We start from the raw sequence: 22,200 nt of genomic DNA, 5'->3' as shown, positions 1-22,200 counted from the left end.
AGGACTGTAAGGGGCTCAAATGCTATACAGTCCTATTTATTTAGGGTCCCCACTACTCACTTACTACACGTCGCAAAGCGATCTGTGGACTGTTAAGGGGCTTAAATGCCATACAGTCTTGTTTACCAGAGGTCTCAACCCTCCCACTCACCACATTGTCGCAGAGGGAGCTGAGGATTGTAAGGGGTTTAAATGCCATACGGTCCCGTTTTTCTATAGTCCGCCCACCCCACTGACCTCCTTATTTCCCAGAGGAGCTACGAAAGTGTAAAGGGCTTAAATGTATACAGTCCATTTATCTAGGGTTCCCACTAGTCACTTACCACATGTCGCAAAGCGAACTGCGGGCTTTTAAGGGGCTTAAATGCCATACAGTCCCGTTTATCTGAGGTCCCTACTCACCCACTCATCACATTGTCGCAGAGCGAACTGATGGCTGGTAAGAGGCTTAAATGCTGTACAGTCCAGTTTTTCTATAGTCTGCCCACCCCACTGACCTCGTTGTTCCAGAGGGAGCTGAGGACTGTAAGGGGCTTAAATGCGGTTCACTCCCATTTATGCATAGTCTCTATCCCTGGTACTCACCACATTGCCTCATAGTGAACAAAGAGAACTGAGGACTCTAAGGGGCTTGTTGCCAGGTCAGTCCTTTGTACTTGGAGGACACATCCCATCCAATACACTTTTCATTACAACACGGGGTACTTGGGATTGTGAAGGTAGAACCCAACCTCTCACACCTGTTAGCATTAGTGAAGAAAGTGTGAATACCAAGTCTTCTTTTTTTGTGCTGTTAATATGCAATGTTTTGTCCTTCCTCTGCAGTAGATAGATATCTCACTCACTGTCCTTATATTCAGCAGTGGATGCCTTTTGTAAGGACTTTTGTACTGGAAAAAATTGAATTATGGTAATTGACCACAGTGTCTTCATTTAAGACCCCTATACTCTCTTCTTTTTGCAAGAAGGCATATTAATTACTTACGTTGCCTTTTTTTGGGACTAATTTTGTGTAGAATTCCAATGTTTATGGTCCCTCACTTTAACCTAATATTCATCCTTTCTATATTCTATATTCTCTCCTGATAAATAATACCCTGATAAGTCTTTACTTTGGGTAGTTAATGTAGAAAATTGTACTAAGATCAACTGCATCATACCTGTTACATCAGGGGTGCTGACCAACTATGGCTCCTTTGTTCATAGTTACAGTAATCCATGCTCCCTTATGTTAGAGAAATATCCTATTTCTTTGCCCCAGTTACATTATTACAGGGGCTTCTGACTAGGCGAAATCATTCTCCTGGACTGTTAAAGTGCATATTTACATTTGCTCCTGTACTTGTACATCAGGTAAAGACCTTCCCCATCATATTTACATTCTAGCAAGAGGTGACTACTATTAACACCTTACGCACTAATGCAGTTAATGTGCACAGTTTTAGTTGTCTTGTACACACTCTTCGGTTATCCATAACTGAGCCTTTTAGATCAGGACTCGTACACTTATGGAAGCAGAAGTTATGACCTTAAAGCCCTTCTCTTGGGACTGTGGACATGTTTAATTAGTTGTTCAAGGTCCTTTGAGTTAACTTGGGTTCCGGACTCTTCACACCCTGTTTGCTTTACTTTATGGGGTATTGTCCACTTAAGGCCTCTTTCTCAAAGCGTTATTATGCATAATAATTACATTAGAATACTTCTTTCCCCTTCACACTCCCTTTGAAGTACCGCAGGGATTCGGACCCTTAAGGTCCCATTTCTTGGCCTGTTAAGATGTGGGATTGCATTTGTGTTTCTGTGCACCAGACAAGGATACATCTCGCTACTCCCCTGCACAAGACTGTTACACTTGGATAGTCAAGGCGCACAACTGTAATTCAGTACAGCCATACACCTGGGATATCAATGTACGTAATTGCACATGGCTCATCCCATTTGAATAAGAATCACCCCTCTCAGACCCACATTCCGATCAGTACAGTAGGGGTACTGAGCACAACGGCCTCTTTCCATGGCTCGTTATTGCGTATAAATGCATTTGTCCATGTTCCGGTACGTTATTTAAGGACATCCCTCTCTTCACTACTTTAACCTTTTAGCAAGGAGTGTCAGCTACTTTAAGATCTTTATATTTATCCAAGGTACATGACTTTAATTGACTACACCATGGCCCTTGGACATTAAGGTACAGAATTTCAACTTAGTTCATCCTACCCTATTGCTCAGTTTGTAGTATACCAGGGTTGCTGACCCCTAAATCTCCTTTTCTTGGCTTAGTAATGTGCACAATTGCATTTATCTGGGTTCTTGTGCACTAGGCAAGGACAGTGCCCCCACCATGCCTTCCAGTACCCGATGCCCACTGCTAAGACCTTTACATTTTGACAATGTGCAGAATTGCAATTTCCACAACCTCATCGTTTTCAGGACTATTGTACCTCCTTTGCACTACTGCAGGAGATACCGTTTTTCCCCAGTGCCCCTTCTAGTGGACTGGTGAAACTGTCTGTTGTCTTCATCAGTGGACTAAGGTCCTACCCCTCAGTTTCCCTGTGCAGTACAGCAGAGCGTGCTTATCAGCGAAAGCCCTCTTTTTGGGCTGTTAAATCTGCAATTGCATTTTCTCCCGTTCTGTGCACTAGATAGGGACCTCAGCTATTTCCTTGGCATTTTGAGCAGCAGTGCCCACTACTCAAGACCATTTCACTTGGAAATTTCATGTGCACAAATGCAATTTTCTAAGCATATTCTATACCAGAACCACTGTACCCTCCTTGCTTTAGAGCAAGGAGATGCTATTCAAGTAAAGCCCTTTCTTTTGGACTTCAATGTGCATAACTGCAATTGTCCATCTCTTCCATTGGAGTAGGAGTGCATCTCCTCATACCCGCTTTTGAATTCGGGGCATGTTAACCATGAATGGGCTCTTTTCTCGAGATTATTAATGTGCAGAATTTTGTCTGTGGACCGAGCAATAGGAAAGGATGCTTTCTGCCCCTACCACTGCCTTTGACTGACTGCCGAGTGGTGCTAATCATTATGACCTCAGCACTCAGACGGCTACACATACCAGCAACAATGATCCAAAGTACTGATTACTAGACACGATGCCTGTACCCTCTTTGTATACATCAAGGTACTGAGTAAGGCCATGTTCTAGGACCATTAATGTGAATATCTGCAATTATCTATGCCACCTTATGCTAGAGTAGGATACCATTCCCTTACAGTCCCTTTGCATTCCTGCAGGGGCAGCTGTCCACACAAAACTCTGGGAATGTTAATGGCACAATGGCAATTAGCAATGGGTTTCTCCTCCCGGGCCTTGTTAGGCAAGTACTCCCAGCCCCAATTTTCTATGGCATAATAAAGTATAAACATTGCAGTATATCCCGAGCTTGTCCCTCAAACGGCAACGCATACTCCCACTCCTTTTGCATTGCTCCAGGGTATAAAATTGCAAATAGTCCTTACCCTTAACTTCTCTCTCCCTACCCTTGCCTGCCCTTGGACCCTCTTTATGGACTATTAATAATCATAATTTCAGATGTCCATGTATCCAGTCAATAGATGAGATTCTGCTTCCTCCTCCTTCCCGCCCCTGTCCTGCACCTTTTGCATTGTTGGTGGGGAATGTTGACTGGGCAAGGCCCTTTCTCTTGGACCTAAATGTTAACAATCCCAGATGTCAGTGGTTTACCCACTTTGTATTACACTTTCCTTGGTCCCGCCCATCCGACATGGACCCCTGCACTTATTTCTTTGCATTGCTTCTGAGTAATGCTGACTACCTAAAGCCCTTTCTGTGTTGTTAATTAACACAGTACTGATTGTCCCATTTTTCAGCCCATCATCCCAAGATCTCCCTGCCACTTTGATGTTGCGTTTGTGCAGTGTTGACTACCAAAAGCAGGCCTGAACTAGGTGGATGGACCTTCACTCCTTTTCCTGTATTTGTTAATTATCCCAATTCCAATGACTGCCCTATCCCTGCCCACTGCTGTTACTGCTTTACTGGGCAAAATGTTCAAGGCAAGTCAGGCCCAGGGTCCTGGACTGCCACTCTTTATTTTATCAGATGAAAATTGTCTTCCCGGGAAGGAAGATTAACACCGTCTCTGCATTCTTCCTTCCAGAGCAGATTGCCTGGCTAAGAATGCTATTCTACAGTATCAATTGCCAGGATACAATCAAAGAGTTCCCGTGAATTTCTTGTTTCTTAAGAAAGACATCTGGATTACAGCTGGAATTGAATAACCTGGTCATTAAATTTTTGAACTTTAAAGATCCATTTATACCATGTACCTGATGACCAGTGTCTCTCATTTTACTAAGGGTGGTGAGTCTGTGGATAGACCACTGGGACTCTTGCTATACCAAAAGAATTCTAGAATGGAGCTCCTAAGACAAGTATCTTTGGACTTTACTACCATTCACTTTTAGAAAAACTACCTACACTTTCTAATCCTTAAATTTCTTCATCTGGAGCACCAACTGGCCCCTTCTTATTTCAAGAAGATTACTATAAAAAGATGAAATGAGAGAACATATACTGTAGATCACCTTATTTGATTACTCTATTACATAAAATATGCCCTCTTTAATTGTGCTAATTTAAAGTAGCCTTAAGCAACACAGTGAAGTGAGGACTTAGAAATGATGGGACCTGTTTCCCTGTTTTATAGCAAAAGAAAAATAAGCCAAGATCTAATCATTCTTCTGGACATAAATTTCAACAGTGAGATAACTGCTTGGTAAAAATGAATATTAGCCTAGCCTCTAGTGTACAGGGTGTTTGGTGGCAGAGAAGTATTTAATACGGAACTGCTGAAGCAAATAACTAATCATCATAACAGCAGTTCCTTATAATCACTGAAAAAGGATACTATTCCTGTGAGAAGGATGTCAAAAGGTCGGCCCAGCTCAGGGTGCAGTGTGCACTACTAGCTCCTTGGACAGCTGTAAGAAGAGTCTCTGGCTCTTTAGAATACTGTAAGTACTACTTTGTAGTTATTAAGTAATCTTTTCCCTGTTTTAATTTCTTTCTCTTTGGTGCTACCCATAGAAAAGTCAGAGGGTCCTGAAAGTCTCCTTCCCCATTCTTTCCGCATTTGCAATTTATGAGTGTGTTTGTGTGTATTATCACCATATGAGTTAACCAACAGAATTATAGAATTAATATTGTGTACCTGGCCCTATGCTAGGTTACACGTAACTGAGGGGTAGAAATTTTACAGTCCTGTGTATGATCTCATCCCCTAGATGGTTGTATTGTTGAGCTAATATAAGCATACTTGAAATAACTAGGAAATGATAATGAAGTGCTGTCTTGTATGAATTATAAGTTTTGGACTTTTAAAAAGGGAGCGCACCAGGATTTGAAGTTCATAGGCTTAACTTAAAGGAGGTGGGTTTACTTTTTCTCATTGGCACAATGTATGATTAATACTGCAGCCATCTGGGCAGTCCATTTGGTTTATTTTTAATATCATTAGGTTTCAAAATCAAAGAGATCAGGCCTAGCCACTGTGTTTGGTTATATTCCGTGGCTGGCAAATTGTTGATTGTTAAATCTCATTATAAGTTTGAGGGTTTCAAGATTTAGGTATTGGGGATATAAATCTGATATGTTGGCTCTTTGTACCTTTTCATTCTATCTCTGCCCAAGAACAGATAAGAGTAGTAATGATGCCCTTCTAGTCTGAGATATCTGTGGAACCTGTTTGGGAAGAGGGCAATGGAGAAGTACGTTTTATAAGCAAACTATGACCTCGCCTACTTTATGATGAAGTCGATATACCCTCTTTCCCTTCACCTCTATCAATAGGTACCCTGGTAAGCTAAAAAGCTTAGCTTCCCTGATATAAAACAAACACAAATGTCCAGGTGAAAAATATTAACGTGAAATTTGAAACATTTTTTTGTGTACATCCATGCATACTAGCAGGAGCAAGAAGAAGCTGGACTTCCCTTACTGCCCGTTTTAATTTTTATCCATATTTCCTCACAGCTTGTCCTGTCCCCGCTCTCCAAATACCTAAAGACATTATTTGTCTGACTGACAAATGGTCCTGAGTGTTCTTGAAAAGGTGGTCTTTGCAGTTGTTTCTAAACCGAAGTAATTTTTCAGGATGAAACGCCTTTCACAGGAACAAAATTCTTCGAAATCCTAAAGAACATGTGTTTTGAGGAACACTGACTAAAGAAAGTTATTTGAAATGCAAATGTGTTTCCCAATTGCGATATATCTTTGTCAAAAATATATAATGTTTTATATAATTTATGTAGGACTTGGAGATCCATGAGAATATATCCACAAACCTCCAGGGTTCTTATCACCCCAATTTGAGAAACACTGGTCTGTGTTTATGAAATCTTTTATTGCTACTAATCAAATTTTGTCATTCAATATTAACATCCAACTATAACTATTCATTGGAATTTGTTTTAAAGGAATGAATTCTGAGCCGGTTCTGTAACCATACTCAGGAAGGATGGATCAATTTTAGGTGGATTGAAGCCTGCACTAGACAGCATCCGAAGGTGAATCTTGGAGTTGTATTTCAATTCATCGCTTGAAATAAAATCTCTAGCAGATGTAAAAAGGCATACTGTGGAAATGTGGGCATCTTTGAAATTGAGATGACTTGTGGTATCTCAACAGATAGTTATTGGGCCAGGTACTGGAGTAAACAGTAATGCCGAAGACATGATTCTTGTCAAAGAATCTGCTATCATGGAGAATGCAGAAATGAACAAATCATTATGGTGTTGGGCAACTTGATGAGTACCATAAAAAGGGAAAGAGAATGCTCCTTGTGTATGTCATCGCTATCATAACAAAGAAATTAGAGGGCTTTGATGCTAAAGCAGCCATACTCGGTAAATATGGTTCAGAGTAGCTCAAAAGTTATTTTCTTTTAGGTACCCTAACTAGGCATTGTATAAATGGATTTAAAAATTCTATGAGCAAATTTGCTTGCACATAGAGTATCCGTTTACCATCATTAATATGGTTTCAGGAGGGATCACAGCAAATATATGTATATATATGTGTGGACTGCCATGTTTAACTAAAAGTTTGTATTTGGGGATGAAGTATCTAATCTTAGGTTAAACAAGGATTGGTAAGGATGTTACGAAGAGATTTTTGAAGCCTGTTCTGCTTATATTGAGAACATCATAGAATACCAGCTTAGCTTTACTGGATGTTTTATCTAGAGAATAGAGTTGAGTAAGTGTTAGAATTTGTTAGAGAGTAACATAAAGGTCCTTATAGATAATATGGTAATTCATGATCAGGAATCTGGAAGCCATATCTGGTTCTTTCCACACCATACCATACCATGCAAAGTGCTTCCAAGACTGGAAACCTGGCTGAGACCTTCTATCTTAGAGTAAAGGCAGCTTGCCGATTATTAAAAACGCTCAAGGCCATTGTACTTGCAAGCAGTAATAGCAATTGCTCTGCTACCTTGCATCTTGAAGTATTTTCAGCAGGAGCAGCGTGACCTTTAGGCCACGAATTTAGTCATCCATTAAGGTTGGCTATTGGTTTGACCCATATTTTCATTTAGTTCTATTTTTACACTTGCCTGACCTTCTGTGAGATTGCCAGTGCTCGCCATTACAGGACCTTACGGAGACCATACAGGCTAGAGAAGAGAGAGGACAAACCTGCATCTAATGATTCAGGTTAATGCTTCCTACTTTGTTGTTGTTGAGGTTTTCTGTGTAGTGTGATATCCTCTCCTACTGAGCCCTGTCTTTCTTCACAAGGATATTCTGAGAATGTGAGACCTGAGGACAGCAAGCAACTCTAAGAAGCTCCACACTCAGCAGATCTTTCCTTTTGAGAATCTGGAGAAGCTCCCACTACTCTAAGAGGACAGCTTGCAGGCCACCAGGATGAAAAGGTAGTTAGGGGAGCTCACTTGGGTTGGGGGGATTGTCTGTCTTTGTCTTTAACTTCCTGCTGTTCAAGATATGTACCACGTGGATTGAGTAGAAAATAATTCTGTCTACATTGGCAGAGTTCGAGCATCTCATCACTTAATATACAAATTAAAAGAGGGGGTTGCTACAAATCTAGGTGAGAGAGAGGAACTTTCAGGTAGATCGCTCAGTTCTTAAAATAGTGCTTTTACAGAACTCATAGAACCAGATCATACTGGAGCTTTTCTAAGTGGCTTGACAGCTCTTGGTTGAGCAAACTTTAGCTTTTCCTTCTGTTATTTTCAACGCCTTGATTTCTTGACCCCCCTCCACTATACTTTACAATGAAAACGCAAGAACATTAATAATCCACACAATAGAGGAGACTGTAGAATAAAGCACAGTGTGGGAATTTTGCTAATTATCCAGGCCTCAATTGCTCTTGGAGATGAGGGGAAGTTCAAGGAATAGAGCTGAAATGAATAAAATAATTTGCACGTTTCTAGGCTGGTAGCTAGAATATAGATCCAAAGTTAAATTTTACTACTACTTGCTCAATGGGACAGACTTTCCCAGTATACTGCATTTTAGTAATTTATTTTTCTTTTCTCTCTTCTACAGATCTTCCTCAAAAGAAGAGGCTTGTTGCTTTACAGTGTTAGTGACCCGTTCCCTTTGACGATCCCTAGGTGGAGATGGGGCATGAGGATCCTCCAAGGGAAAAGCTCACTACCACTGGGCAACAACCCTAAGCCAAGAAGTTCTGCCAAGATTCTTTCCTGGGCCCAGATAGGAAGGTCAAGTCTCAAGGCAGCCTGCAAACATCACAGGTGGGTAGGCTGTCCCTAAAAGCATAATAAGGGTACTGTCTCTAATTTTGATCTTGTTTTCCAGTATACATTGCACTTAAGTTTTCCACTGAGATTGTTTTCATCATTATCAACTGTCTCTGCTTAGGGTGGGACTATAGTTTGTGGTAGATGCTGATAACTACATTGTTCTTTTAGGAGAATATGGGCAATAACTGCCATATCTGTGACACTGGTCATAGGCAGATCATTCTGGACCCTCTGGTCCTCAGAGTCTCCCTTGAGGCCCTGTTGGAGAACTTTGCAAATCGTTTGCATACTTTAGGGGTATCCTTGGGATAAAACACAAAACAATTTGAGAAGATACATAAGAGTTCCTCACGACTGCAAACAGGAACCTGACCAGAAATGGCACAAAGTTATCTATCGTCAGGGAGATCTAAAGAAGCGAGACCCTGCATACTCTAGGTCAGTGATGAGAGGCTGAATGAGGGGCTGCAGGTTGGGAGATGGAGGTGACCGTTCAGTGTAGTAAGTCCTGACTGTACAGATTAGTGTTCAACTAAAAAAATAGAGCTATGATGAATGGTGGTGGTTGCAGTGGCTCACTGGATATTATGGGGCAAGCCATTTTCCTATTTATGCCATTGTTTCCTGTTGTGCTGAATGAGGAAGTTGTACTACTTTGACCTCTAAGGACCTAAAAGCTTCAACTTTATACATTTCGAAGCTCTGTAGAGATAGTATCTGTAACACATTAATTTGAATCTTCCCAGAATTCTGGGAAGTTAAGTATTCAGTTACTACTTCTTTATGGCATTTATGTAGTTTCTGTCTCATTTTTTTTTTTTTTTTTTGGTAGCTCCTGATTGTTCCCCTCATAGCTACTAAAATCATTATCTTTCCCCAAAACAGTACAAAGAGCAAGAAATTTGAACACATCAAAGGAAGATCAACATGCCTGGCACACTAGCATTTTAGAAGAGCAGAATGAAGTAAGTTGGTGGTGGTGTAATCCCACGAGGATCACTTTAGAGCTCGTAGCTGTTTGTTGGAGGTTTTTGTGAGATGCGATGTGGTGGATTAACATGGAGGGAGAGCCTCAGTGTGAGATGGGAGGATGATCGGCTAGTAACCCGTCCAGGCAGACCTGACAGATACTGTGGGGTTGGTTCCAGAACACGGCAATAAAGCGAGTATTGTAATAAAGTGAGTTGTAATCTCTTTGCTGCTGGAGGGTCTTGCCTTTGATTTGTAATATTCATAACATCTGTGAGGCTCAGGAAAGCCAAGTGCAATAAAATGAGCTGTGCCAGGTTACCGAGTCAAAGACACTACTGCCAGTTGTGTCACAGGTAACTCGGTCTTACCTTGTCTGTTCTTTATCTTTACCACACAGATTCTTTGCCACTCTTAGAGGCCTCAACGCCTAGAATTCTAAAATGAAAGTCTTTGGTTTTTTTTGCTGAAAGGGTGGCCCTTTCTTATCTCTTGTGAGAGAATCTGTCTGCAGTTAAGATTTAGTGTTAAAGGAAATCCAATATAACAATTGTGAAGGGAGTGAAAATCAAGTCAATTTTCTAAAGGGGAAAGATGATGATGTGAAATTGCTAAGGTAAAAGTTTGTAAGCGGAAGAGCATCTGTGCTGCTGGCGGTGAGTGTTGTCACTGTTATTACTGATAGTAATATAAGTAGTATTGGTACTGATAATAGCTTATTACAGTTACTAATGCACTTTTTGGTTTTCTTTTGCTATCTTCTCATTCTCGATGGTGCCCCTCACTGCATCTTGTCTCTTCTACTTCTTACCCTCCTCCTCTGAACGTCTACCTTGGCTAATCTTTCACTCAGAAGTGTGTATTTCCTTCTTGAATGTCTTTGGTGTTTGTTCTCTGAAGTGTGTCTAACCCATTTCTATGATTCTCCTGCTAGTTTCTTCTCTATGTATCTTTGTCTCATTTTCTTTTTTCTTTATAAGAGTGGGCTGTGTCTTGTCTTAGATGTCTCTCTCTACTTCATTGTGTTACTGATCGTCTTTGCTCTCCTAGATCTGGCTGTTCTTTCACTGCTCTTCCGTTTGTGTCTCTGAGTCACACGCTATGTGCTTTTGCTTATTTCTTGTTCTGCCTCTCTTTTTTTCCTCTTTGTGAACTCTGATTGGATTGACATTTCAACGTTTTCTGTTTCTGGCCTCCCTTCTGCTGTTTCTATATCTTGCCTTTCTCTTTCTTCCATGTCCTTTCTGCCTCTCTTGGGCCATTTTCTGTCTTTTTTCCTGCTCTGTGTGCCTCAGTGTCTCTTTGTTCTTTGTGATTTTCCATTTCGTTATTCCTCTCTGTGTTCTCTTGTCTCTTCTCTGCTCTTTCCCTTCTACTCACCTTTGGGTTGTTCAGCCTCTTCATGAGTCTGTGTCTTCTCGTCTAGATTTCCTGCTATCTTCTCTCCTTGCATATTTTTTGTGCACCAGCTATCGAAATGAGCATTGCACAGCTGTTCTTTATGCCAGGCTATGCTGTGAGATAATCCAAGACTAATAGAAGGCCCAAGTGTCCAGGCCGAAGTAAAACCCAAGACCTAAGATGGACAGAAGGTGGAAGACCCATAACGGATAGAAGGCCCAAAGTAGAGGACAGATGGTTTGAAACTTGAGACTTGAGGACTAAAATGGAAAACCTGTGTGCCAAAATAGATGGACACTTCAGGCCTGAGACCATCAGAAGTCCCAAGAGCCATGATGTACAGAAGTTGACTGAGTCGAATGGCTCATGTCTGGAGTTAGACGGAGGGCTGAAGACACAGGATGGCATGCTAAGAGCAGGTACCCATGGAAGGCGTGAGATAAAAAGCCTTAGCTTGAAGACCTAAGACTCAAGGATGGGAGGCCTCAAACACACATAAAGACCCAGGAGTCAAGCCTCTCTACGTGGACTGGAAGGCTCAAGAAAGACAGATATATTAAGACTAAATCAGGTCGGGGAAACCGGTGTCCTATGACCCAAAATCCAGGAAGGCTAGAAGCCCTAAGAGCAGAAGAAATCCCAAGATGAGAATCCTCAGTTCTTTTCTACTACTGTTCTCCCTACTCTTGGACATTTTCGATTCTCCCTTTCCAGTTCTCATATCTCCATTTAAGCCCACTTCCTTTGAGATGTCCTTTATGATGTTATTACTTTAAAGGGACATATCTTTAAATTAGCAGTAGTGTGCCTGGGCCAATGTAAGCCATTTTTATCACAGTTCTGATCCATTTGTCGAGAGTTGCTCCAGGCCAATGAGAAGAATTAGACAAGAAATACGCAGATGTGCCAGCCTGCTGAGAAGTAGCAGCAGGCAACACCTTACTCCTTTGAGCTTTCGTGAGCAAGATTTCTGAGGCTTGGGACTCCTAGCGATGGTTACAAAAGATGACTGACCCTGGGACAGAGTGCGGCTTCAAAGAGACAGCCTGAACTCCCTGCTCATAGTAGTGGCCGAGTAACTTGGTAGACTGAACCAAGCTTGTCCTTGGGTTTAATACCCACCTCTACACTTAAAGATGAGAGAACTTGAGAATATTCAGCAGGTTTAATCCTCTCTTGATTTTTTCCCATTTACCATGAGGAAAGATAATTTAAATGATCGAGAATACATATGAAAGCAAGGTATTCTCATTAATAGTGTATTGGCAGCCATGCACAACTAATATTTGAAAGTGCACTGTCAGCTGTGAAGTATTATGTAAATCAGGGGTCATCACACCCTTTCTGTAAAGGGGCAGATAGTAAATATTTTAGGCTTTACAGGCCATATAGTCTCTGTTACATTTTTTTTACAACCCTTTAAAAATTAAGAACTGCTCTTAGCTTATGAACCAAGTGGATTTGGTCTGCAAGCCATAGTTACCCCTGATGTACATGCCAGGGACTGTGCTGAATAATATTAATTTCTTGTGTGTACCTGTCCTTTGGCTAGGCACTAAGGATGCAATGATTATTTACGATCACATCCAAGTGACCTGCATTAAAATGTGTGAATATGCTTTGTAAACTATGAAAGTGCTTAAAGACTTACAAGTTTCAGAGTTGATAAGTGAATATTGATTACATATTCTATACAGTCTCCTGTCTAGGAACTGTGGATACGAATGTTAAAAGAAGCATGAATAAAGTGCTTTGTCAAGAGTATGTAACATTATGCAGATATTCGGAACTAAATGATTGACAAATGAATAATTCATATATTTGTAGCCATTGTGTTTCTGCTGCTATAGCGATTTTGAGTAAAAATATAGTGTTCCAGGTAGCAGAGAACATATGGGAACTGCTTTTAAACTATAAAAATATACAGCAAACACAAAGGATTAAGCTATTGTGATGACTTATAATGTGCCAGATAACATGCTAGGCACTATGGATGGCAAATGAAAAAAGATGTTCTCAATTTAGAATTAAAAATTTCAAGATAGGAAGTGCATTTTAAAGTGCTTTGTAAACTAAAGCACTAAATAAATGCCAATGGGCTTTATGTCTAGGAATGAATAAATGAACGAATGAATGAATACTAAGTGCCTTTTATGTGCCAGCTATTGTTTTGGGCACTATGAAATCTAAGATAATACTCCCAATTAATAAGAGGGAGGTTTATATTCTATATTATTCAGTATTCAGATGTAAAAAAATTAGCTATTGCTTATTTTATTCAATCAAGACTTTACTGGTGATTTTAAAACATTACCAGTATATTTTCTCAGGTAAAAAAATGTAATGAGTGAGATTGAGATTTCTAAACTATAAAGTGCTATATAAATATAAAACGAGGTGTTTTCTGTGTGAATAAAACTCTGTGAGATGGCATTGTCTAAAAAATTTCTCCTTGTGTGCTTGACCCACTATGGGGAAGGCAGTATAAACCGTTATATAAATTGAGGGTTTCAATACTTATCGAATAAACCGATGAATTAATATTAGTTGCTTACTGTGTGAACTCGGTGCTATAGACACTAAAGAGATACACACATTTATCATTTCGTTATGCCTACAGCTGAGAATAATGCAATACATATGTTAGCATCTCGTGAACTATAAAGCACCATATGAATGATAATTATTGCTTTTCTCATTGGTGCCCAGTACTAGGCTTATAACATTGTATCTCAGTTATAGTATGAAAGAAAGATGGAAAAAACTTGGGAATGGATTATTAACTATTGAACACTGTAAATATAATATGGAAAAGATTAAGTGTATGATGAATACAAGACTGGATAATAATTTGCTCTCTCCTTTCCTCAGAGATAGCAACTGGTTATGCAAAAATTCATTATCATTATTATTAAACCTGCAGCAGAGATCTGTCTGTAAATTTACCAAGCCTACTGTTCTATATAGACAGAAAGAATTAACTGTTGGCTTAATGAAGGATTTCTGCTTACTTTCTGTGAGGCTCAGAACTACACATACCCTAGGATATAAAAATTTTATTCTCATGGGTTGCTCACAGGAGGAAATGAGGTAATAGGTGTGAGATCCAGCCTAAAAGGTGCTTACATACTGCTAAATTTATTTAATGATGAAAACATGGGGGAAATAGAATTGTGCAAGGCAGTATGCTAAATGCTGAGCTAGGTAGGAAAGATACAATCCAGACCAGAAGGCTACTTGCTCCCTGGCCTGAGATGGGAAATGTTTTTTACAAAGCAAGGTTTTCTAGTTCTCCATCAATTTTTTAAACACTGAATCCTAAAGATGGAGGTGAATTAGATCCACCCTGGCCTGGCTTAGAGACATTTAAGGAGTAAAAAGAAATGGCTCAGGTCTGCTTTCAAATTCATTTGATAAACAGAGGATATTTTACATGAACTAGATCATTCTAGGTCCTGAGCATAAGGGAAATGAAATGGGCCTAGTCTAAAGGGCTTTAGATCACAGATCATAGCTGAAGCTATGAAAACAGGTTTGATTTTTGGGTAAATATTTGAGTGCCTGTTTTCTGGAAGGTACTATGCTAGATGAATTAGTAGGTCTGGTCTAGAAAACCTATTGCTTGCCTTGGAGATTAAAAAAATAGGAAAAAAGCATGGTTCTTTCAATATAAAATGAAGACATTTTCCTTACTTCTAGATAGTCCCAACGTCACTTGCTCGTTGACCTAATTTGAAGCCAGAAGACTGATAGAGGGGTCAGCATTTGTCCTTTAATTTGTTAATTTAAGATGCTGCTTTTATTATAGTTAAATGGTTTAAGATGAGAATTTACATGAAACCGCAGGTTTTAAAAGTATTTGCTCATTGGCCTGGCTTAAAGTCAGGAAGTCACTTGAGCAATAACAAATATTGTGACTGCAGTTTTCTCATTAGTTGAAAGAACTTCATCGAGCAGCTGTGATTTTAAGACACTGAGAAGAATGGAGAGGGCTTTTTGTGTATTCATTCATACAAACATTGGAGAAGGTGATTCTAAATTAAAGAGATCTAGTACAAAAGGTACTTTGTCTTGGAGATACAGTTAAAGTGCCTATAAGGCAATGTGCTAAGACAATATGCTAATAAGACAATGCTAATTCCTAGACAAAACAAAAAAAACAAACACCTTAACTGACAAACATTTGCTTTTTAACTTGCTTAGGGACTAGAATATAAGAGAGACTACTGTTCATTCATTTTTTAATTTATTCATTCATTCTACAAGTATATTTGAGTGCCTGCTGTGTATAATGTCCTTTGCTAGGTTCTTAGGTTCCTAGTTGGCCCCAGAGGCATGAAAAAAAAATGAATCGTTTCTTAGAGAAACTATACAACTTTCCTTTAGGTTGTTTTCTGGTTAGGGGCATGGCTTAGTGCCCGAGTAGCATTGTGCAGTTCAGTTCCTACTGCTCTGGCCACTACAATCAGCAGGGTTTTCCACTGAGCTTGTTCCTTAAGTTGCAGGAACCTTTCTTAGAATAGACACTTTATTTTCTTGGCCCTCATGAAAAATAGCTGTGACCACTGCTGGGCAGCCTTGGGAAATACACTGAAGCTACAGTTGGTTTGGAAACACACTTACGAGTCCTGTCGATTTTTAATTTTACATTCTGACATGTACTACTTAAACAGATCTCTGAAGAACAGCCCCCAGGTAGTACATAGCGAAATAGGAAATGGGGACCTGATTTATCTCCTGCAATAGCTTTTGAACTTACACCTCAGAAATCTTCTCAGCATCAAAACCTGCTCAAGAAAGGTCTTGCTATAGTAGAATAATGTCAGAGAATGAAAATGGCTTAATTTTTACCATGCCGAAATTTTAAGATTGATAAAAATTGGAAGTAATTGGCAAAAATTTGAAAGAAAAATACCAAAAACCCACCTCAAACCTTTAAACCTAGGCCCATTGGGCTTTGACCTTTTCTATTTTTAAATCACTCACAGAGGGCGGGATAGGAGGAAGAGTGAAAGAAAAGGTCAAACCCATTCTAGATTTGTCTTAAGAGCATTACTACCTCCAGATCTAACCTGGGGATTGCTTATTTTAGTTTAATGCAATCCCAATAACTGGTCATTGTTGGTTTAATGATTGTCAACTAATCCTAATTTTTGTGGCATAAATGAAGTTGTGAACAAATCCGTTTTTATAGGAAATGGCTTTGTCTCTACCCTTCCACGTCAAAGGAAATATATGCTGAACTACTCTAATAAATGGAAGACACACTTTGACTTATGAAGTGACATGAAATGCAAAATCTCTGATCCTTGAGTGTTTTGAAGATTTAAGAATCTTGCTCAGTGTGGGTGACCACCAAAAAGTAATGTAAAGCCATGTACTTGTCACAGCTGAGAGAAATTATGTTGTGTAATGTCAAATAAAATGTACTGTTTTGAAAACTGTATTTTGATGTGATGAGTTCTAGTTTTACCTCAGTCCCTTCCTAACCACCTTTCACTACCTTAATCACCCGGCTTGGGTAAATGAGTTGAGGTCTCATTTCTTTCTAGCTTCAGTTGCTTTGGTCAGGAATACTGAGAAGCACGAACCCAATAAAATGCGAGAAGCGAAAATTTTGAGGAGAGGGCAAGATAGGAATAGGGCATTAAAAAAAATTCTAAGTTTGTGAGAAGTAGGCTGTATTCAGGAGGAAATCACTGTAATTAAAGAAGTTAACAGCCCCAATCCCTCAGTAGGTGAAGGGATCATTGGTGTTCCTAGAATTCTGAGTGATTAAATATCCAAACGTTAGGTTGGTGATTTTGCTGCATATGACTCAGTGCAGTGTATATAGGCAAGAGTTTCTATTCTTTCGTTGGCAATTAAACTGGCAAGTATTGCCTTTGGAAGAAAATCTTAAGCTGCTGTGGGCCAATCATGGATGGGTGCACACATTATATAACGTAGAGGAAAAGGGCCATGTTTTCTGTTTAGTGAGGAAAGGTCAGATGTGACCATTTTAAGAGGGCAGCAAGAATATTTAGAAAATAAAGTGCTCGATAGTATTTGGATGCATTAGGACAGATCATAGCAATATAGGGGAATGCCAAGGGTGGGGAAGAAGCTGAATTTAAACAGACTCGCAGGAAGCTGCTTAGGCAGTATCTGCCACTTCCTTGGGGAAATCAGAAAGGAGAATTTGCAGGTAGAATGAAAAAAAAAATCTGGAAGACAAATACCCAGAAGAGGAGTATTAAAGATTGGAACTGATTACATATATGTCCCGAACTTACTTCTCCCTTTCCTTTCAGCATTTTTCAAACAGGCAGTGATTCTGGGCCAGCTGCATTATAATGAGAATAGAGGAAGAGCTTGGATCCTTATGGCTGTAAGCTATTGTGCCCTCACCCCACTCCCAGAGCACAGTTTTTAATAGTGCTGAAGCTTATGAAACTGCTCTTTTATTACTATGCGAATAGTCTCATCTGCAGTGTAGTGGTTTTATTCATTCTAAATTAAATTGGATTTTATTTTGTTTCAGTGCAGAAAAGTGTTAGCCATGTAATCCTCAGCATAACTAGAATTATGTATATAAATATACAATATATAGATGAGGCACCTGAGTCCATAGAACATGCTCAAGTGTCACCATGTAAACATTACTGAGGTGAACCCAGATCTAAGGCCACTTCACTCCTAAACATCTCTTCTCACTATATATTCTCTATATAGCCTCTTATGAAGGTTACATTGTTATCAGGAGAGTGGGTTATAAGTAGTTTTTAGTTGGAAATAGCTCTCACTAATCATAGCTAACCCTCAGCAAACTACTTCATGTCGATACGCTTATGGAGAAATAGTTTTAGGGATTTGCAAAGGTAGGGATTATAATTATAAAAGCAAGATTATAGATTCTAAAGAATCAATCAGAAAGCCTTGGAGAAGCCACAGTTTGCCCATGATCCTAAGGCTATTTTTATGCAGGTGGTCGTCTTGGAACTGTAGGGAAGAACTTGCCATTTTTACTGTTTGTAGCTCTTTGGTTCCAAGGGGACAGATTCTATTCAAGTGAGAGAATTGTGAAAGTATGTGAGACTTCCTATCAAGGGCAGGATTTCAAAGGTTTTTTTTTTTTTAAATGCCTACAGCAACCGGTCTTCCTAGGTGGTCTCCCATCCAAGTACTAACCAGGCCCGACCCTGCTTAGCTTCCAAGATCAGACGGGATAGGGCATGTTCAGGGTGGCATGGCTGTAGACAAGGAGTTTTTTCTTAATACCTCAGTTTATATGTGAATAACATCTTATTTCAACTCAAAGCAGATAGCAGGGGACTGCCTAGTAAATCCTGTATACCTCATCTGGTACAGTAACCCATGGTATTTAGCATGTGAACATAGCAGGAGAGTTGAAACCTGAGTCCACAGCAAGGTAGCAAAACCATGAGGCAGTTGTAAGGGTGCCACCTAATTATTCGAAATCTATCTTGTCACTGTCACCCTTTGCCTGGTTGAATAATCAGGAAAGAATGGGTCTTAGCCCGGAATTCAGTTAGTCTTGAGCTACAAGAAGGGAAAAGATACAGAAATGGATTTTAGCTGTCCTCCCCACACTAAGCTGTTGCCTCCAAAAAAAAGAAAAAAAATGAAAAAGAATATCGCTGACAGACTAATATTGTCTCAAACACACTGCAGTGTCCCTTTATTTCGCCACCTCTATCTCTTGCCCTTTCCATGCGTTGCTAGGAGAGTGCATTGGATGATGTAAAAACAGCCCTTAGATTAAGTCTCGAGCCTGTATTTACCCTTTTTAGTAGCTGATGTCTGAAAGTACATTATCTAGACATGAGCCTCTAATTCTTCAACATGTCATAAGCAGGGACTAAAAGTGCCAGGAGGCGTTAGAGACAGAGAGGGAGGGAAGGAGGGCTGTTGCATACACATCCCACAGTCCCCGCACAGCTTGTAAGGCACGCGGGCGTGCACTAATTCATCCAAAAAGTAGACAAAGAAATCCGCATAGGACCCTATGCCAGAAAATGGAGTCATGCACGCTTTAGTGTCCAGGCCCGCCAAACTCTGGGCCATTGGCAAGGTGGCGCCAGCGAGGCTGACCGCCGCAGAATGGCTGCGCACACCTGAGGTCTGGATGGCGCGAATCTAAGCCGCTTACGCGCGGATCCCCAACCAGAGGGCTCCTTCCTCTTATCCTTCGGAAAGGTCAAGCGAGCGCACCGGCAGCTTTGCCCAAGCGGCCATTGTGCTGAGAATCTAGCAGAAAATGCATAGTAAAAAAAGCGCCTTCCGTAAGGAAAGTGCCCAGCTCTGCCTGTAATCCATCCCCTCTCTGCTGCTCGGAGGCTGCACACGCACAGGACAGGGAGAAATACATCCTATCTAAGCAAATTGAGAGGTGCACTTTAACCCAAAAGGTGCACGCACTCACTTCCCTCCCTGCGCCCGGGCTAGTGGCTCCCAGAGCTGCGGCCTGCCGTGGCTGCCGGGGGCCAGACGGCTCACGGAGGCCTTTCCTGCCCTTGCCAGCAGCGACGGGTTCCAGGAGCCCCGGTCTCTGTCCCAGCGGCCTGTTGGGAGATCCTAAGCCTAAACTCGAACTCTCTCCCTCCTCTCCTCCTTCTCCTCTGAGAATGTAAGCCGGCTTTCCTCCCCGCTCGCAGACGGATCTCCATCCCCAGGCCCCGACTCCCCGCGACTCACCAGCCCGCGCCGGTCTCCTTCGGGTCTCTCCAGGGTATCGCCATGCTGCGCCGCACTCCCTGAGATCCGATGCTCCCCTCGCTTCCTCCCCGCCGAGATGCTTGCACTGCTTGCCCGGAGACAATGGTCGCCAGGCTTAAAGGTGGATGCTGTCCGATTTTGCCCAGAGCCATATTTTCGGGGCGCTTGCCAAAAGACAAAACTTTCCCGCGACTGGATGCTCCCGGTGCTCGCGCACCGCCGATGCTTACAGCGCTTTCCCGTAGACAATGGTCGCCGCGCGCAATCCGCTCCGCTGAGATCGGATTTTCCCGGGGCTCGCTTCAGAGCCGATGCTCGCCATGCACAAAGCGCCCAGCCAAAAGACATGCTCCCGGTGCTTACTCAGAGCTGATACTCGTAGTGCTTGCATGGAGTCCGTGATTGCCATGTTCGATGTGCTCTCCAGAGCGGAGGTTTCCCGCGAAAGCTCGGAGCAGATCTCCCGGGGCTTCCATTGAGACGATGCGATGCGCGATGCTCCCCGCGCTTCCCCAAAGCCAACAATGGCCGAGCTCAAGCGTCTCCAGGGGACAGTAGTTCCCTGCATCCTCAGAGCTGATACTTCCCGCCCTTCCCCAGAGACAATGGTGGCCGGTGCACAATGCGCACCCCCATGGTGAGGACTGGGTGGGGACTGGGGACGGGGTGGGGACGTTCCAGCGCCTCCTCCCAGCTGATGCTAACCCTGCATGCCCAGAGCCAGCGCGCCACCGGGAGGGGGCGATGTTCCCCAACACTTCTCCTCAGCTGATGCTAACCGTGCTTGCTCAGAGCCAATGCTGACCATGCTCAATGCGATTCCCGAGTGGGGGGGGGGTATTCCCCCACGTTTCCTCAAACCTGATGCTAACCATATTTGCTTAGAGCCAATGTTGGCCATTCTCAATGCGGTCCCCAGGAATCAGATGTTCCCCGAGCGTCCACACAGCGGATGCGCCCCGCGCTTCCCCAGAGCCAGAGCTGGCCGTGCACGATGTGGTTCCCAGAGGAGGGGATGGATGTTCCCTGCGTGTTCCCTGAGCTGATGCTAACCGTGCTTGCCCAGAGCCAACGCTGGCCGTGCATAATACGCACCGCTGGGGGAGCATGTTCCCCAACACTTTCCTGGCTGATGCTGATCCGTGCTTGCTCAGAGCCAATGCTGGCCATGCTCAGTGCGATCCTCGAGCAGTTCACCGCACAAGCTTCCCCAAACCGATGCTAACTATATTCAGAGCTTTCAGTGCTGGCCATTAAGTACACAATGTGGTCCTGGGAGTGTGGATGTTCCCCCGCATTTCCTCTGCTGAGCCGATGCTAACCGTGCTTCGCTGCTCCAGGAGCCAACGCTGGCCGTGCATAATGCGCACCGCCGGGAGGGTGGGGCGATACCTCTCCTGGCTGATGCTAACCGTGCTTGCTCAGAGCCAATGCCATGCTCAATGCGGTCCCTGGGTGCGGGGTGGGGGAGTACCTCCACGCTTCCCTAAACCTGATGCTAACCATATTTGCTTATAGAGCCAATGCTGGGTCATGTACAACGAGGTCCCTGGGTAAGTGTTCACGCCTCAGACCCGCGATGCTAACCATATATACTAGAGCCAGTGCTGGCCATAATAATAAATGGTCCCCATGGAGGGGATGTTCCTGCGGTCCTGTACTGATGCGAACCATGCTGGTCAAGGCCAACGCTGGTCGCATACGTGCACCGCCGAGGGGCGATGTTCCTCAACAATTCTTCCTCAGCTGATGCTAACGGTGCTTGCTCAGAGCCAATGCTGGCCATGCTCAATGTGGTCCCCGGGTGCGGAGAGTATTCCCCCACGCTTCCTCAAACCTGATGCTAACCATATTTGCTTAGAGCCAATGCTGGCCATGCTCAATGCGGTCCCCAGGAATCAGATGTTCCCCGAGCGTCCACAGAGCGGATGCGCCTCAAGACTTCTCATAGAGCCAGAGCTGGCTGTGCAATGAGCGGTTCCTGAGGAGGGGATGGATGTTCCTCGCGTGTTCCCTGAGCTTGATGCTAACCGTGCTGCGCCCAGAGCCAACAACGCCGGGGCATAATATTGCTGGGGAGTTGATGTTCCCAACACTTCAGCTGATAAGCATCGGTGCTTTGTTTCAGATAATCATATTATACCAGTGCGATCCCCGAGTTGGGGTGTTCAAACACAAGCTCTCAGACCTGATGCTAACCATATTTGCTCAGAGCCAGTGCTGGCCATACACAATGTGGTCCCCAAGGGAGGGGATGTTCCCTGCGTGTCCTCTGTACTGATGCTAACCATGCTGGCCAAGAGCCAACGCTGGTCGTGCATAATGCACACCGCTG

At 42.4% G+C, this 22,200-nt stretch overlaps 1 long non-coding RNA gene and 1 other non-coding gene across 4 annotated transcripts in view; one reads left to right on the top strand and one right to left on the bottom strand.

Annotated features, from left to right (window-relative positions):
* Positions 1–16,068, top strand: part of LOC120600589 (uncharacterized) — a 24,496-nt gene extending 8,428 nt beyond the window's left edge. The window contains exons 1-6 of one of the 3 annotated variants that reach the window (XR_005652233.1): positions 292–4,995; positions 6,457–6,546; positions 7,783–7,919; positions 8,560–8,768; positions 9,663–9,742; positions 10,600–16,068. This is a non-coding gene — a long non-coding RNA (uncharacterized LOC120600589). The other 2 variants (XR_005652235.1, XR_005652234.1) reach the window with 2 other exon arrangements.
* A 2,200-nt stretch (positions 16,069–18,268) lies between these two features.
* LOC120600593 (5S ribosomal RNA) lies at positions 18,269–18,387 on the bottom strand. The gene has a single exon (XR_005652238.1). It is a non-coding gene; the product is annotated as a 5S ribosomal RNA (ribosomal RNA).
* Positions 18,388–22,200: the final 3,813 nt, after the last annotated feature.

The sequence above is a fragment of the Pteropus medius genome, unplaced genomic scaffold, assembly GCF_902729225.1.
Source record: "Pteropus medius unplaced genomic scaffold, Ma_sr-lr_union100, whole genome shotgun sequence".
Classification (NCBI taxonomy): Eukaryota; Metazoa; Chordata; class Mammalia; order Chiroptera; family Pteropodidae; genus Pteropus; species Pteropus medius.
The sequence above is the reverse complement of the archived record's forward strand: the minus strand, read 5'-3'. Positions and strand labels throughout refer to the sequence as shown.